Here is a 15,421-nt window from a genome sequence, read left to right as displayed (position 1 = left end):
TAAAGACGACAGCCAGGGAGCCAGAAGGGCAAGGAGCCCTGGTTTGCAATACCTAACTCACACAATAATAAGTACACATCCAGAGGGAGTGGGACACTAGATCTTTGGTTAGGGGATGGGACTGAGAAAGAAGCAAATGGACCGTAGCTAGGAAGGAGCCGCTTTGGAATACTGCTTCTTTTGGCTGGGTGGAACTCGTGAAGGAGGTCATGGGTTTGAGTCCTAGCACAAAAAAAAAAAAAAAAAAAAAAAAGAAAGAAAAAAAAGTTGCCTTTCCCAATTCTGGAGACTGAACAGAAACAAAACACCACTGGGCCTAGAATATTCACTCTGAGCACTTACAAAGAAAAATCCCCAGCCCCACCCCAGGTTTAAATCTGAATCTGGGGGTGGCCCAAGGAACAAACCTCCTCAGGCATTCTCATGCAGAATTTTGAAAGCTCAGGCACTAAGGAAGGCAATTAAATTGGGTGGGTGGGACTCCAAGTGCTTTTATAGGCAAGAAAGACCTCTGGGTTTTGTGAAGGGGGACTCATCCAGACACTTTGAATATGCCCGTGCCAATCATGAGCATAATATGAATTTTAAATACAAAGAGCTAACAATGGACACTAAATCTTTCTCCCTTTTTGACAGATCACCCCTACCCAAATACAACTATTGTCATAATGCATATTGTGTATATGCATATTCATGCATGTATATGTATTCCTATGCATTTGTCTATATCCATATATTTACAATCATCTTTTAACACTAAGTAAGCAGCCCTTCTTTTCACTTTCCCCGCCCCTAGATGAGATCACATCATGTATCTCCCTGGCTGGTCTATAGCCCACCCTGTAGATCAGCCTGGCTTTGAACTCATGGAGGTCTGCCGGCTCCTGCCTCCAGAATGCCAGGACTAAGTAAAGATATGTGCCACCACACCCAGCTTGCTTTTTACACCTGACATTATCAATTGTTGACACTAAGTATGATGTATTAAAAAACTTACATTTGTAATGACAAATATTCAAACTTTACATTGTTAGCTTGTTGTCACCGAAGAGTGGAGCACCGAGGTGGGAAGAATGTCACCGCGTGCCTTGACTTCAAGGATCCCTTAGGGTACCTTTGGGATGTGAGGATGAAGTCCAGTCTGAACCAGTTTGGACCCTTGGTGGCAGTAGAGTTCTCCTATTAGCAGCAATGGAACATGAAGAGAAGCCATTGACAAATGGCCATGTACCAGCAAGCAGGCACAAAATAGTCACCTACCCTACTTAAAGGCAGGCCAACAGTTGGCCTTATCTGATTCATTCAAAGGCAGCAGGACCCAGATAATCTTCCTAGCTGATTCTATGTCATGAAAACCACTTATTTCACCGAGGAAAGATTAGTTCTCTCAAGCACATTAAGACCTAGTTAGTGTTGGGTGTATATTTTGATGGCCTTTGAAGTGTGTGTAACCAAGCTCTGGAGTGCAGATTCATGACTAGACCATTTCAGATGCTAATCTCACTTCTGGGGTAGAGGAGTCTGTTTGTATACACACACTAGAAAGCTGACTGGAATGGTGACTAAATCCATACAGAGTCAGTATAATAGTATCTTAGTCTGGTCTCAGGTCCCTGGACAGCACTGTGGGAAAGAAGGGGAACCTGAGAACTGGAGAGACTTCAGTTCAAGTCCCCACTTTGTCACTTTAATGGTCCTATGACTTTCCAGAAGTTACTAGATTCTCTGGGTTAGTTCTTCATTTCCTTTGTAAAGTGTTGTTAGTGATAAATTCTTTAGGAAGAATTAGTTGCGGGAGGGGCTGGAGAGATGTCTCCCAGGTCAAAAGTACCTGAATTCAGTATCCATCACCCACATTCTCTGGTGGTTCACAACTGCCTGAAACTCCAGCTTTGGGGGATTTAACACCCTTTTCTGACCTCCTTAGGCACCCATACACATGGCATACACATGCAGACATAAACATACATACACACAAATAGAAACTAAAAATAAATCTGAAAGGATTAAATGAGATAATATGGTAGCTGACATTTAGAAGGAGACCTATATATGGCAGCTTTTGTTATTTGATCTTTGAACACATATTTTCTGGAGGTCAAATGTTTCTCAGACACTCAAAGTCTGGGGCAGGAGGATATAAAGATGGTCAAGACCTGCTATCTGCTCTTAAACGGGACTGCAATTCCTGTCTCTCCTGGGTGGAGAAGCAGGAGCTCTAGAACCCCAGCATTACAGAGTGATTAGCAAGCCATGCTCTCATGAGACTGCCTGTTTTCTCTGAGCAGGTCCAGGGCTGCAAAGAACCATGCCCCTTCAATTCACTTAAACCTTCTCAAATCAAAGCAGCCTTCCTTCTGCCTGCTTCTTTTAGAAGAATAGAGAGGGAAGAGCAGAGAAGAAAGAAGGGAGGAACACAGATTTCTAGGAATGGGGAAGTAGGGATAGTCCTAGTCTAATCTATGCCTCATAGCCAGGGATAGAGCATGGTAGTCCTGAGGTAAGTCAAGAGGTCATTTGCTACAGTTAGGGCAATTATGGAGTTGAGCCAAGATTGGAGTTAGCATCTTAAAGTGGCCTAGATGGGCAGTGATTGGGCATGCAGAGAATTGTCTGATGGAAGGCCTGCAGAAGCAGGGGTGGAGAGTGAGGAGGAATATGGATGGATGGATGGATGAATGAATGAATGAATGAATGAATGTTGAAGGCAGATGAGCAAAAGATGTCCCAACTTCCAGTATCCCCTGTTCTCCCACCTGCTCGTCCAGCTGCTCACCAGTACATGTGTCTTAACTACATGCAGTTTTCTAAGCATTATGTTAAGAAGACAGACTTTAGCGCTGCTTCATACGTCTACCCTGCATCCTTGGCTGTTCCCAGAGGAGTACACAGGATGGACCTGATTCAGTGACCACATATAGCTATATGATCTGTGAAGTCAGAGGGAGCCAGACAGAGGATGGGGAAGTCAGGTCTTTTCCTCTGTAGGACAGGAATCAGTTATATCCTAAAATGGTATTTAAAAGGTGGAGATCAAAGGCCTGCCCTAGTGTCTGGCATATTATAAGCAAGCAGGAATTGTTATTCAATAAAAAGCAATCCCGAAAGAATAAAGGCAGAAAAGACTGCCGTGGTGCTAAACAAGACAGAAAGAGATGGAAAGGGGCTCTGGCCAAGGAAGACCCTGATGAGTGGATTGACAGATTCCAATCTGTCTTCACATTATAACACCCTGAGAGCATTAATTAAAACCAAAGATTCCAGGTCCCACCCATGACCTTTTGAATCAGCAGATCTGGGGGTGAATAGGATGCTGTGTTTTCTCTTTCTTAGGACTCGTTGGGTGTCTGTATCGACTAGTAGACCAGACATCATATTCTGACATTTCTGTGATTGCCTCAGAGAATAGCAGCCCCAGATGGAAACACAGGGTAGAACAGATATAATTACAGCATTATGTCAATGCAAAATGATCTGCCCAGTGCAGCTGTGGGCAAGAAGGAGCCAGGCAGGGGCGGCTCAGTGTGATGAGAACAGAAGAAAGGATAAAAAGAAGCTGAGCTGTGGACTGTAGAAAATGAGGACCAGGAAAATGTAGCCAGTTCTAGATCTTCACAAAGATTGTATTCCAGTTTTGTATGGCCTGTTTCTCTATCATCTTTCATCAATGATAAAAACAAATGCCTGCTCATATCAACTCAGGAAGGGATGAGCTGGGTGGGGTGACTTGTTCTAAGTGGGTGGCAGGTTCTCCAGCAAAGAAGCCCCATGTTGGGAGAAACCCCAGGAGAGAAGCCAAGAAATTTCAAGTCAGTTACAGAGCTGGCTATAATGGCCTTTGACTTCTTTTCCATGGTAAATATATGGCAATGTCAAATCCATGAGTTTTCAGGTGACAGCATATAACCTCTGACATCCCAATTCCAGAGTTTAAATTACAGCTCTTAGCTTAGTTCTGACATCGTGATCTTTTCAGCCCATGACAGAGACAAGCTGAAGAAGTCTCACCCCCTACTTCACCAACTTGTGTCCATCTCAGCTTCCGTAAGCTCATCTGAGGTAGAGGTCTGGGAAGCCAGGGTTCTGATTTATATGTTCAAATCATGTCTGCTGCACATCCACTGGAGGCCAGGAAAGGAAATGTGGAGCAGAGGCCAGTCCCTGGCAGCTGGATCCTGAAGGACTTCACCATGATCTCTGGCCGGCCCTCCTCTGAGCCCTTGTTTTCTCCAGTAGGAAGAGCCCTATGGCCTGGTGTGGGGACCTACACAACACACAGGGTTGTGTGTACTAGTTCTTTTGTTTGTTTGCTTGTTTGTTTGTTTTTCAAGACAGGGTTTCTCTGTGTAGCCCTGGCTGTCCTGGAACTCACTCTGTAGACCAGGCTGGCTTCGAACTCAGAAATCCGCCTGCCTCTGCCTCCCAAGTGCTGGGATTAAAGGCATGCGCCACCACTGCCCGGCTTGTACTAGTCCTTGCTCACTCTTTTTGTTGTCATCTGAGGACCGTCTCCCCAGGTTCCCATGACTCTGTTTATCTGTGAGAACAAGGCGTTTTTGGCCCCCAACCTCAGTGATAGATGATAGACACTTTGGGAAGGCCAGGTTTTGGGAGGAGCACAAAGCTCACTTCTGGCTAGTGTAAGAATGGCCAGCAGGGAATAAAAGCAGCATCACTAATCATACCTGGGACACAGCCAGCCATTCCAGGGCACTGAGAACAGGAGACTTGCTCTGATTTTCTCATCAGGAAACACATATTTAATGCCAATACTCACGGAGGGGTGAGCATGTTCTTCCAGGCATCTGCTGAGCATTTTATAAAGCATTTGAATAAGAACATTAGGAAGGAAAGTAAAGAAAAAAAGTTCAAAGAAGTGATCTCAGTTCTCACAATTCTATGTGCCTGGAGCTGTTTTTATGTCCATTTTTGTGAGTAAGGCAGACTAAGGTAGAAGATATGCAGTCGAACCGGGACTCAAGCCCTGCTGTGTCTGACTATTCCAAAGAGCATGTCGTTGGTCAGTGCTGGGGCCTACTTCAGGGAAGGATGGGTCTGGTTACACTGGTTTAGTTAGAAAAGAGCAGGGTGGCTCTCTCCTTTATCAGCTCAAGACTTAAGCTGTCACATTTCTCCGCTCACCAGCCTCATACCTTCCTGGACGCTCTGTCTGAGGCTCCTAGTGATCAACTCACATCTAACCTTTCTTCCCTCTTCTGGGCATGACCCAGAGGGAAATGAGAGGCTATCTCCCAGTGCCATCTAGTGGCCACGGTGGCCTGTTTGCTTTCCTAAAGGACCCAGAGTGTGAGCATTCTGACTGACTCCCAGACATGCCAAGGGCCAGATCAGTTCTCTTTTGATTTGACCACTGTGTGATTTGATCAACTTTCAAACATAGACATTAGTGGAGTGGAGCTGTAATCTCCACTTAAAATGGAGATTTTTTTTTATAGATAGGGTCCCATGTAGACCAGGTTGGGCTCAAAAATCACTGTGTAGCAGAGAATGATTTTGGACTTATTATCTTGCTGGTACCTCCTGAGTGCTACCTCAATTGTGTGGTATTGGAGACTGAATCCAGGGCTTCGGCATGCTAGAAAGCCACTTTACCAACCCAGCCACATCCTTAACCTGAAGTGAAGACTTTCAACTCTCTACACTATGTTCCTAGTCTTCTCCTTTGTTTTTCTTCAGTTCAGGGGATTGAACAAGCAGCCTACAACACTTATTCTAGGTGAGACCCAGCTCCTTCTATTCAACGTCATGTGATCTCAGAGGAGCAGGAAACCCCTGTGATATTAAAACACTAAAGGTAAGTCTGGGGTGCATTTCCCTGTTAGAGCATTTGCTTGGTATATGGCAGGGCCTGGGCTCAAATTCCAGCACTAGCTGCCAGGGAGAGGCTAGGGTCCCGCTGGGAAAGCGCCTTCTCCTCCTCAGCTGGACATTTAAGGGCCACCTTTACTCATCTAGCAATAAAGTGATGGGATACAGAGCTGGGATGAGAGTTCTCATGCCTCTGGAGACATGGACAGAAATGAGCTTTTTTTTTTTTTTTTTTTTGAATTTCAGAGAAGAGCATTGTCTTAATTAGGGTTTTATTGCTATGTACAGATACCATGACCAAGACAACTCTTGTAAAGACAACATTTAAGTGGGGCTGGCTTACAGGTTCAGAGGTTCAGCCCATTATCATCAAGGTGGAAACATGGCAATGTATAGATAGGCATGGTGCAAGCAGAGCTGAGAATTCTACATCTTCATCTGAAGGCTGCTAGCAGAATACTGACTTCCAGGCAGCTAGGATGAGGGTCTTAAAGCCCACACCCACAGTGACACACCTACTCCAACAGGGCCCATACTGGGGCCTAGCATATACAAACCATCACAGACATGGACAATGCACCTTTTAAAAAGAATTTGGGGACTGGAGAGATGGTTCAGTTGTTAAGAGTGCAGACCTTTCTCAAAGAGGACCCAAGTTCAGTTTCCAGCACCCACATTGGATGGCTCACAAACACTTGTGGCTTCAGCTCCAGAATGATCTGATACCTGTTGCCTGCACACGCACATGCACGTGTGTGCACATACCTACATTGACACACATACATACAATTGAAAATAAATCTTTAAAACTTTTTTTTTAAAAAAACTTAAACATGGCTGGGCAGTGGTGGCACACACCTTTATTCCCAGCACTTGGGAGGCAGAGGCAGGAGGATTTCTGAGTTCGAGGCCAGGCTGATCTACAGCGTGAGTTCCAGGACAGCCAAGGCTACACAGAGAAACCCTGTCTAGGAAAAAAAAAGCTTAAACATGGAATTTCCAGATGTCTAGGCTCTGAACATCTTAGTTCAGGTCCAGAGAGAAGCCACTGCTTCCCTTTCGAGGCAGCCCAACCAGAGAAATCAAGTAGATGGCACACAGAGTTCAGACTTACAGAGGGAGGGTATAGGTGGAGCAGAACAGTTTCCTAGGATGGCACTGCTCTTGGGGTGACCCCAAGTCTTTTGCTTCTTTCAAGCACTCTTTGTTCCATTGGGAAAACATTCAGGTGGCTTCTGGAATGTTCTGATCCTGAAAGCACAGGTTTTCTGGACATAGAGTTCATACTTTTATAAACCCAGGCTCTCCAGAACAAAAGACACTCTTGCAAAAATTGTGACTCATTTGAGAAGCAAAATTTTCAGTGTTGAAATAAGTCCACTGTGATGCTGAAAAAAAGGTTCCCAAAATACATTTGCCACTCATGCTGCCAGTCATAAAGTAATGTACATGTGTAGTCATGAATATAAGACCAGAAGCCTTATAAAAGGAAGATGACAATTTTCCCTAGGGTCTTTACCCCAAACCTCTGCTTTTGCTGATGTGTCATTGTGTGATCTTTATACCCTTTCTTGAGTTAGGTCCATTGAATATTTCTCATCCATCATGCGTTTAGGTACTTTTCTATTGCTGTGATAAAACATTTATAAAATTATAAACAATTTATAAAAGGAAATGTTTAATTGGGCTTACGGTTTCAGAGGGTTAGAGTCTGTAGTGGCAGGGAAAAGCATAGTAGTATAGTAGTAGAAAGAGCTGAGAGTTCGTGTCTCAAAACTGCAAGCAGGAGGCAGAGAACACGTAAAGAATAGCATGAGTCTTTGAAAACTCAAAGCCCACCACCAGAGTGACACACCTTTTCCAACAAGACCTTCTTATCCTTCCCAAACAGTTCTACGTGAGGACCAAGTATTCAAACATCCAAGCCTACAGGGGTCATTCTCATTCAAACCACCATATCATGTTAAGAGAAGAATGAGAGAAATTCTCAGGATTTATAACAGTGATAAGAACAAAATAGAGAGGGAAGGAGGCAAACCTTTCATTGTGGCCTAGTAAATAAGCATTATTATGGTGATTCAGCTACAAAATAAACACCATATAGTATTAAACTCTAAGGTGATGGATGATATTTATTGATATGGATATATAGTCATTACTTGATGCCACGTAAAACAACTTTTTAAAAAGTATATAGACTAAAAAAAGAGAAGGCCTGGAAGAATGGCTCGCGGTTTGGAGTGTTTATTGCTCTAGTAGAGGACCAAGGTTCAATTCCCAGCATCCATATGGTGGCTGTAAACATTATAACTCCAGTTCCTGGGAATCCAGCACCCTTTTCTGACCCCTCAGGGTACTGGGCATGCATGTGTTGCATAGACATACATGCAAGAAAAATATTCATATACAAGAAATAAAGTAAATAGATGTAAAAACTTGTTTTAAGAGAGAAAGGACATGGAATTGGGTGAATAGGAAGGAGAGAGAGGATCTGGGAGGAGCTAGGGAGGGGAACGAATACTGTCAGAATTTATTGTATGAGATTCCCAAAGAACTAAATTAAAACATTTGAATAAAAAGTATGTAGACATACTTTGAATTAAATCAACAAAACCATATGAAGTATGTAGAATATTATTTATATATAAAAGATTTCCTCCCCAACCCCCCCCCACACACAAAATGATTTTTCTTTGGGTAAAGAAAATCAGTATGTTTTCTTTTTAGTTTCTGTTTTGTTCTTTTCTATATTGTTCAAACATCTTTTACAAGAAGCATGAATCATTTTCTAATAAAAGCTACTAAAATGTTTCAACAGTATTGATCTTATGAGGAGAGGAGAAAGCTGAGATTAGGGGAAGTTGACAACCAATTCAATAAAGCCACGGTTCCCTGTCCAAAAGCAAATATGGCCCCATCCTTCAGGGTTAGTGTCAGCCCTTTAGATCCCATCTCCGGCTGGGTAAGATACTGGAGGGGAATATGGCAGCAGGGATCTGGGGGAGTTAGGAATCAATTTTAGGTCAGAGGAGACTCACATGCCTCTATTATTGTGTGGCTCCCTATTATCTCTTCAAAGCAATTAAACGATGACCACAAGAGCATTACCGGGTTCCTATTATACACTGTGTTCTTGTGGTCTGGCTGCTGCCCAAGTATTAAAGAAGCAGACACAAGTCTAGGGATGGAGTTACATCGGGCTTTTATTTCTAATCCAAGCCCATCTCATATCCTACCAGTGAAAGGCTGTTTTCAGCCTCTTTCTGCACTCGAGAAAAGAAGGAAGCTTGAGCTGGCTGGGTGCGTGTGGCCTAGAGGCCTGACCTAAAGCATTCAGAGGAGAAGCATAGGTGGAGGTTGGAGAAGGAAGTCCTGAACCCATCTCCCTTCTGTCCCTTCTGACCTGTCTATAACCACCCGTACTCATCCTTATTCCTTCCTAACTGTCCCCCTGCCTCCCCCCCATTCCCTCATGGCCCTTCTTTGATCTTAGTGCTCCATTGGCAGTCACGGTAAGGATTGGAGCCTGTAAGGTCTAGTGTATGTTGAGAATGTGATTTACATTTAAACGGTGAAAAATGAAGAACGTGATGAACTATTAACAGTCTCTCATACATCCAACGGTAAACGAGGGCTTATCACAAGCCGTTGAGCAAGACATTTGTTTTGCTGTTTTGTTTTGAGACAGTTTTATGTAACCTAGGCCGACTCTAGTCTGGTATGTCTCCAGGGCTGGTTTTGAGTTCCTTTAAAAAAATTTAATGACTCTTTTTGTATGTGTAATATTCATGTGTGTGCATTTTTGTATGTGTAGGTACAGGTGTACACATGCCATAGAGCACGTGTGTAGATCAGGGGACAGACTTTGGGTTTAAGATAGGAGCTCTTGACTGCTGGGGTAGCTTGGAGTAGCTAGCTGTGAAGCTTCTGGAGGCTCTCCTGTCTCTGCTTCCTGTTTCGAATAGGGCCCTCCAGGATTACTGTTCTGAAGACCCAAACCAGGTCATTATGTTTATGTATAGCAGGCTAGTAGAGTTTTGTTATTGTTGTTTGGTTTTTGTTTGGTGCTTTTTTTTTCTTTTTCTTCATGAGCTAGCTCCCCAGTACTGGTCTTGATGCTCACCATCCTTCCTCTACCTCACAGTGCTGGCCTTGACCCTCACTATCCTGTCTCCACCTAGGATTACAAGCATTCACCCCCACACTGTGATATTTTTTGCTTTTTTGAGACAGGACCTCCCCCTGAACACAAGGATGGCCTTAAACCAAAGGTGATTCTCTTTCCTCCACTCCCAAATGCGGGGTTACAGGAGGGTACCACACTGGGTAGCAGTTCCCTTTCTAGGATGTCTTCTAAACCCATATCCGTTATGAAAGGCCCTCCCCTCTGTGCTCTTTCTCTGAGTCACTGGAAACCCCAAGTTTTCTCCTCCCTAATCCCAGACTTCCCCCTGTTCTTCTATGGGGAGGTCAAACATCTATATATTTGACATTACTGTTCAGGCCTATAGAGAAAGGGGGAAATCCTACCAAAGATGTTACCATCCTTTCCCACACCGGGACTTTGTGAGGACTATATCTGACCTACACCTAAGATGTGAGCCAGCAAAAGGAGCTGTAGTGTCTTGAGGGAAAGGGAGCATCGTTGTGAGGATGGTCAATTGTGAGCGCCAACCAAAGAGTTTACTTTGCAGATAAAGTGTGGTAACAGTACAGCCTGCCTATGGAGTCAGCCCTGTGATAGAACACAGTAACCGCAGGCTCTTTCTTCACTGCACAGAAGGAGGTTTTGAAGTGCTCTCTTGGAGCTGGGGTAAGTTACAAACCATCTTGTGATGGTGTTCTCCCTTGCCATAATGCATAGATATAAATATTTGTTACCTGTGGGCTCTAAGTCTTTAGTAAAATGTACAATAAATTAATGGACGTTGAATAGACGTTTCTAGAACCTAGTCCTCAAAACAGCACAGTCTTAAGCAAGAGCGAACAGACAGCAAATGTATATTTATTAATCAACTAGCATCTGAAGCTAATGGGATGTCTTAGCTGAACTAATTTCTTAGGCAAGATAGACTCTGTTGAATCATGCATCTTTTCCTTAAGGTGAGTTCTAGAAGAGCCAGACAAGAAGAGAGCTGGGGTTTACCCTACTTTCTATGACGCAACCCACATATCTCGGAGCCCCAGGCCAGTCTGCTCTCAACCAGCTCCTAGGGGAAGAATCTCTTGACACAGCTCTGAAAAAAAAAAAAAAAATCCGGTTCTTCCTCCTCCCAGGACTTAGAGGCTCTGGGCTTGGATGAGATGTCACGATAGAAATTCTTAGCCTATTAATGTTGCCAAGTCCCAAGATACCTTTCTGTAATCGCTATGTCTGGCTGAAGTTTCCCTTTGAACTGATATGGTAAAGTTGGGACAAGCACACAGTGTCCCCTGGGGGGAGAAGGATTAGACTGCAGCATAAAAGCTTTTAGTTGCAAAGTCCTCTCCTAACCAGGCTCCCCTTAACAATACCCCTTTGTCCCTCCTCAGACGATTGCGCTCCCTGTATCCTGGCAAAGGGAGGCACAGAGGGGAGGTGACCAGCTTAGAGTTCAGCTTTTAATCTCTAGGACAGAAATTCTGTTAAATATGCCTAGCATCTGGATCGACTGCTGGGTCAGAAAGGACAGCAACAGAGTTGGAGGGAAAATTCAGGGGAGGAGAGAGACAGAGACAGAGAGTCAGAGTCAGAGACAGAGAGACAGATACACAGTGTGTGTGTGTGTGTAATGGAGCTCTCTCATGATTCCTAGTGTTCAAGTCAACTCTCTCCTCCCATAGATTTACAGCCTTCCCGTTTAAACCCACACTTAGAAGTCTGAAGTGATGCGGTTTCAATGTGTTCCTATTCTTGTTTTGCATTTTCCCTGTTACATCATATTTCCTTTAATTATTTGAGACCAGGTTTTATTAGATGCTGGCCTTGAATCTGCTGTATAGCCAAGGACCTTGAACTTGTCCTTTTGCCTCCACCTCTCAGAGTCCTGGGGTTTCCCAAGCAGAGGTTACAAGGCGTGCGCCAGCACTCCTAGTTTGTGCGGTGCTGGGGATCAAAGCTAGGGCTTCACGCATGCTAGGCAAGTGCTTCATAAACTGAGCTGTAGCTCCAGCCTCTCACAGTTATCTCCGTAGCTTTGACTTGGACTCTCTTAATTTACTGCTAGCCTTCTGAGTCTGCACTAATTTTCAAGGTTGTTATTAATATTAAAATCTTAATGCTTTGTGGATAATTCACATTAGCATAGATTTGTGAGTTACTTATTTTCAGACTCAGCATGTACGGTTATTATCCAGTATATTTTCTTTCTGTTAATAGGAAGGAAGGAAGGAAGAAAGGAAGGAAGGAAAAAAGGGAGGGAGGGAGGGAGGAAGGAAGGAAGGAAGGAAGGGAGGAAGGGAGGAAGGGAGGAAGGGAGGGAGGAAGAAAGGAAGAAAGGAAGGAAGAAAAAGGACACGACTTCTGAATATCTCAAAGTAGCCAAGGGTGAAGGCAAGCCTGTAGTCAATTCGTGAGGCAGGGAGATGCCAGTCTGGGCTACATAGTGAGAGCAACCTTGGTATTCACCTGAAGCAGCTGAAAATTTATGTCCTCACCCAAACTTGCACATCATTTATAACACCTTTGTTCTTACATGTTTATTATTTATTTATTTATTTATCCTCCAAAGGTTGGGAGAGGAACATACCCCCAAAGTAGAAAGATGAATAATTTTTGAGCTCTGTGGAAGTATACGTCCCTATCTCCATGGTCACCTTGATCATGTCCCAGATCTTTTTTTTTTTTTTTTTTTTTTTGGAGACAGGGTTTCTCTGTATAGCCCTGGCTGTCCTGGAACTCACTCTGTAGACCAGGCTGGCCTCAAACTCAGAAATCTGCCTGCCTCTGCCTCCCAAGTGCTGGGATTAAAGGTGTGCACCACCACTGCCCAGCATGTCCCCAGATCTTAATGGTTTTTGCTGGTTTGTGGATTCGTGTTGTTGTTGTTTTGTCTTTTGAGACAGGGTTTCTCTGTGTAGCCCTAGATGTCCTAGAATTCACTCTGTAGACCTCAGGCTAGCCTCAAACTCACAGAGATCCTCGTGTCTCTGTCTCTCAAGTGCTGGGACTGAAGGTGCGTGCCTAATGCTTTGTATCTGGCTGGGGATTTTTCTCTTTTCATTACTCTGAGACTTTACGAATCTTACTGACTCCCTTACTCCCTTACTGACTTTTTTTGCGTTAGCTTCTCCTGTAGAAATCTACTCATACCAGAGCGTAATGAGGGTGAAGCCCACGTGTCTGCCTCTGTGATGTCATTTATGAGCTTTCCCTAATAAAAATGATGAGCTTTGACTGACAGCTGTGTACCATCCAGCTCTATACCGACTTCCTCAAGATAAACAATATTGTTCAACAAGTACTTCAGAACCTCCTGCAACTTTGTTGAGATTTAACTGTCTCCCTCTCCTCTTATGACTGAGAACCACATGAAGAGCAGGGATGAGCTGACATTACATCCCTGATACAAAGGCCCAAATCAATAGCACTCAAAACTCCTAGGAATACGGAACGGTACGACCACTTTAGAGGGCAGTTTGGAGGCTTCTGAGACCACACCTCAGCTCACTGTGCAATCCAGCACTTAAGATCCTTGGTATCCACCCAAAACAGCTGAAAATTTATAGCATTTATAGTGCCTTTGATCTTATGTGTTTATTTATTTTGAGGCAGGTCTCACTATGTCACCCTGGCTGGTCTGGAACTTTTTTTTTTTTAACTTTCTTATTAGATATTTTCTTTATTTACATTTCAAGTATTATCCCCTTTCCAGGTCACCCCATCCCCCATCACATCCCCCTCCCCTTGCTTCTATGAAGGTGTTTCCCCACCCACCCACCCACCCACCCACCCACTCACCCACTCCTGCCTCCTTACCCTGGCATTCCCCTATGCTGGGGCATCAAGGCTTCACAGGACCAAAAGCCACTGATGTCCAACAAGGCCATTCTCTGCTACATATGCGGCTGGAGCCATGGGTCTTTCCATGTGTACTCTTTGGTTGGTGGTTTAGTCCCTGGGAGCTCTGGGTGGTGTGGTTGGTTGATATTGTTGTTCTTCCTAATAGGTTGCAAACCCCTTCAGGTCCTTCAGTCCTTACTCTAACTCCTCCATTGGGGGCCATGTGCCAGTGGTTGGCTGCGAGCATCTGCCTCTGTATTTGTCAGGCTCTGGCAGAGCCTCTCAGGAGACAGCTATATCAGACTCATGTCAGCATTCACTTCTTGGCATTCACAATAGTGTCTGGGTTTGGTGACTGTATATGAGATAGATCCCCAGGTGAGGCAGTCTCTGAATGGCCTTTCCTTCAGTCTCTGCTCCACACTTTGTCTCCATATTTCTTCCCGTGAGCATTTTGTTTCTCCTTCTAAGAAGGACCGAAGCATTTATACTTTGGTCTTCCTTCTTCTTGAGCTTCATGTGATCTGTAAATTGTATCTTGGATATTCTGAGCTTTTGGGTTAATATTCACTTATCAGTGAGTCCATACCATGTGTGTTCTTTTGTGATTGGGTTACCTCACTCAGGATGATATGTTTTAGTTCATTCATTTGCCAAAGAATTTCACGAAGTCATTTTTTTATAGCTGAGTAGTACTCCATTGTGTAAATGTATCATATTTTCTGTATGGTCTGGGACTTTCTATGTAGACAAAGCTAGACTCAAACTCATAGAGATCCTCCTGCTTCTGTCTGCTAAGTACTAGAATCAAGGGTGTGTGCCATGGTGCTGGTCTCTCCTATGTTTGTATTTTTGTATTGCATTTATTTATTTGTTTATTTTAGTTATTTATTGAGGGGGCATGTATGTGATGGTCAGAGGACAACTTGTGTGACTGAATTCTCTCCCTGCACCATATGGATCTCACATATAACAGGCATGTTTACCTGCTGAGCCATCTCACTGGGACCCCCGCTCTTTCTTTTGAGTACTGGGACCTGTGTTAATGCATTCAAATTGTTGTTATAGTGCTGACGATTAGTCTTGCTCATTCAAAGCAGATGCTATATATACATCCGGCCTACAGCTCCAACCCTAACAATTGTGTTCTTAATTACTGAACGTTGGAAGCAACAAAGATGTTCTTTTAGTAGGTGTATATACAAACTGTGTATACATTGACACTGGAATATTATTCAGTATTTAAAAATGCAATATCAAAAATTGTACATAATGCCTAATATTTACTTTAAAGACTATAGTGAGAGTTTGTAGATGTATAAATGAGGTGAGATTTGCCACAAGTTGATCATTGGTGAAGCTAGGTTATGGAATATTTAAATGCACTATGCAAAGAATGCAGTACCAAGTGATGGAATAATATGGAGAAGGCATAAATACAGATTACTGAATGCCAGACACCTACCTGAACAGGCTGCATGCAAGAGATACATTTCTTAATTGTATGTGTATGTACTCTGTGTGTACATGGCACAGCAGGAGTTGGGTGGGGTATATATTCCTGACACTGAGGATGTACAGAAATTGGAAGGCAGCTGGTGGGAGTGTTTT

This window comes from Grammomys surdaster, unplaced genomic scaffold, assembly GCF_004785775.1.
Source record: "Grammomys surdaster isolate TR1022 unplaced genomic scaffold, NIH_TR_1.0 127, whole genome shotgun sequence".
Classification (NCBI taxonomy): domain Eukaryota; kingdom Metazoa; phylum Chordata; class Mammalia; order Rodentia; family Muridae; genus Grammomys; species Grammomys surdaster.
This window is presented reverse-complemented; position numbering follows the sequence as displayed.